We start from the raw sequence: 3,551 nt of genomic DNA, 5'->3' as shown, positions 1-3,551 counted from the left end.
GGTTATTTTGCATGGAATAAAAAGTGATTGTCATTACAACGGGGTCGAAACCTTTCAGCTTCTATGGTTTTTCGCACCTGTCTGCTAATCTTTTAGGGTACATTCCTTATGATAATTAAAATTTTGTTAACCGATAGGTATATTGCTGTAAAGGTTGCTACATATCAGAATGGAGATCTAGAGGTACTTGCGTTGCCATACCAGCCCTCAGTTCTTTCCACTGTGCGCTCATTACTGATAGGGATACCACATTTTGCCGCATAAAAAAATTGTAGTAGGTTAAAAGGAGCTTTTAGGAGCTTGTAATTTCAAAAAAAAAATCATATTTTTTAGTATAGTATCAGTTTTAGTACCTGGTCTTACGTTCTTTAAACAAATTATAGTGATTTTGCCCATCAATATTGAGGAAGCAATTTAACTCACTTTAATTTAATACAACTGATCCCCTTTGGCTTATTTTATAAAATAGCAGACACACAATTGCTTTCTCTACAGTCCTCGTCATATTCTCAAGTAACTTTTTCACCAACACTAAATTAGATTAGATAAGAAAAAAAAAACAAATTGTTTGCCTAAAATAAATATTAAACTACTTTATATCCGTGAGCGCTCCACAGTGTTGCGATGCCACCTGCCATGATATTTAGGTAGCGAAGAGAAAAGCAAACTCTAAAGCAACTTAGACTGAGTGTTGAAACCGCTACAGACTCTCACAACCAACAAAGSGGTGGCCAGAGCTGACTGGTTGTACTAAAGAAATACTAAAGAAACGAGCGCTAGATGATGCCCCAACAGCGCTTGGATGTGGCGAGCAGTTCAGTACGCGAGTGACTTTCATAGTGTAAACGACGGCAACGGGTTCTTCGGCAGCAAGGCAAGTGYGATTTTTGTTGTTGTTTTGTGTTATCCAGTTACWGTGTTTGTTTTATTTTACATTGTTGTTATTCGACTCGACTTTGTTGCAAGCAACACGCTAACTTGCAGTATTCGTTATCACGGTGTTGTTGTTGCACTGATTTGATATTTACGGTGCGGCGGTTGTTTGCAGACGGGCAGCCGCACTAAAGTTTACTTGCTTGTCTGCATTTTTTCAACTTCGCCTCGCTGGCGGACAAGCGGCTTTCGTGTCGAAGAAGAATAAAACAAGAATTAAACACATATATGTATRTACTTAYGTGAGTGTATGTGTTTGTAAAAGTGTAGAAAATAAAGATGCAGCGAAAATAGTAGCAAGAAAACTAGAATTTGAAAAACAAATTTACATAAAACACAAGGGGTGCRCAAGTAGGAGGCGAAAAACGCTGGTGGAAAGCATGAATAATTCTTGTGTAATTGAAGAAGCTCAAGAAAATCAGGCGGCGTATATGGAGTGCAAGTGTTAAAAGAAAACCAGAAGACAGCGCAACGAACAGCCACAAACGCACAGTTGTGTAGAGCCTTCAATATTGAGAAGCACAAACATAAAAAAATTGTATTTATTTATAAACTGCAAAAGAAAGTCATATAAAAGAAACGATAATTTAGAGCGAACATTCCAAAGCGCTAACCTTCTGGCGTTACAGCATCGTAGTGGGGAAACGCGACTGTGCTTGCATGTTCAAGATATAACGGTGTCTCAAAAAGYATAAAGAACCTGCAAAAAATGCCAAATGTTCGTACATATTTATAGGTTTGTATGTACTGCTAGAGAAAAATACTAAGAATTTGCTCATGATTTTAAAATTCTTAATTTATTYTTCAAAAACTCTCTCGCGATAATAATAAGTGGTTTTTTCGTCTTCGGCTCCTGTTTGCCRTGATATTCGGCCAATAACAATCGTAATTTCGCTTTTCTTAAGTCCAAAGTTCTTCCAATATTCAGTAAGATCTCTGATTGTTAATCGGTGATTCTCAAGCACCAACTCATTTATATTTTTAACGTGTTGATCATCAATTGATGGCCACCCAGGACGTGGTTTGTCGTTAACGCGTTCTCYACCCGCTTTGAATAATTTGTACCAATCAAAAACACTTGCTCTAACATACAATTCTCACCGAAGGCTTTTTCCAAAGTTCTGAACGTCTCGGCACCCGAAATTTGATTCCGCACACATAATTTAATGGAAACTCTTTGTTGAATAATTTCACTCGTTGCAAAAATCGTWGAAAGACTAATAATACCAAACACTAATGATTATTTTCATGTAATTKTAGACCAACTTAGAAAGTATTTCGACGAAAGCCATTTCGCGCGAAATTTAAATTAAGAAGACTTATTATTTTTTTGACCACAAAAAAAAAATTAAATAATAATTAATATTCTTTAAATAAAACATCTCAGTTAAAAATTTTATGTTATCTTTGTATGCCAAATAGCACCCAATATAAAGCCATAAAAGTCGAAAACAAATATAATTAAAAGACTTAAGACACGAACTTGAAAGGCAGTCATCACCATTTATTAGTTATTGGCTAATAAAATTWTAACTAGGTAGAGAGAAATTTTTGTTTACAAAATTATAATTTCGAAAAGAGATAATTAATAAAATTGAATAATGGAATATTTAAAAATTTTTACAACTATTTTAAAGAAAATGACTTAAAAAAGCAAAAAAAAGGTCAACTAAAATTTAATAACATAAGAATGTAAAGTTTTCCGAACAGTTTTAAAACAGTCTGTTAATATTGACGAAAAATTTATTGTAACGCTATATCAATAATTTTGAATATCCCTACAATGTAAATAATACAATTTTGCACTCAATTATCTCAAGAATATGGAACTCCTGATAAATTTCCAGGCTTTGTTTTAAAAATTAAAATATGAAATATTAATTATTTATTTCTGTAATAATAAAACCTTTGAAAAAAAATACATATAAAAAAAATTAAATAAAATTGAAAGTTGAAAGTATGTGCGAGGAAAGTTTTATTTAATTTTACATTGCAATAGAGACAGCAGCAAAATAAAACCATTTTAAATTTTTTTTTGTAAAAATATCAAAAATATCCGCAAAGCTATAAATTCAATAACTGGATAAAATTAGCAGAAAATATTTAGTTTTGCAAATGAAAGTAGTTAGAATTTCGTTGTGAAAATTTTTCTGAATCCAAAATTGTCTAGAAGTAAGAATAATAATCGTCACCTTTAAAAGAAATGTTACTAAAAGTAGATGTAGCTTTCCTGAGTGCAAATTTATTAATTTAAATTAATTTTTATTTATTTAAATTAAAAATGTAGATCAACTAATGGATGAGGTATTTAACATTTGCCTGTGATATTATATCAATTTGTATGGCTTAAAAGTTTAATAAAATCCTCATTTTTTTATCACAAAAATCCTTAAAATTATTACTAATAAAGAAATAAACAAATATTATAAAATGAGAATTTTTGAGGATGTTTCACCTCCCAAAAAATGTATTTTCTAGTTAAGATCATCTTTACAGGCTTTTAAAAGCTTCTATATAAAATGTATATCGAAGTTTTCGTAAATTTCTAACTAAAATATCTTTTATAAGAAAAAAATTAAAATGAAGAACTAAATTTTTTCTAACTAAAAAATGTTTTG

The 3,551-nt window shown here is 31.3% G+C and overlaps 1 protein-coding gene across 1 annotated transcript in view; it reads left to right on the top strand.

Annotated features, from left to right (window-relative positions):
• Positions 1–781: 781 nt before the first annotated feature.
• LOC108974140 (chaoptin) overlaps positions 782–3,551 on the top strand; it is a gene marked incomplete in the record, with an annotated part of 47,149 nt that continues 44,379 nt past the window's right edge. The window contains 1 exon segment of the mRNA XM_018941805.1: positions 782–874.

This window comes from Bactrocera latifrons, unplaced genomic scaffold (genome assembly GCF_001853355.1).
Source record: "Bactrocera latifrons isolate USDA-ARS-PBARC rearing strain unplaced genomic scaffold, ASM185335v1 scaffold_53, whole genome shotgun sequence".
Taxonomy (NCBI): Eukaryota; Metazoa; Arthropoda; class Insecta; order Diptera; family Tephritidae; genus Bactrocera; species Bactrocera latifrons.
This window is presented reverse-complemented; position numbering and strand designations above follow the sequence as displayed.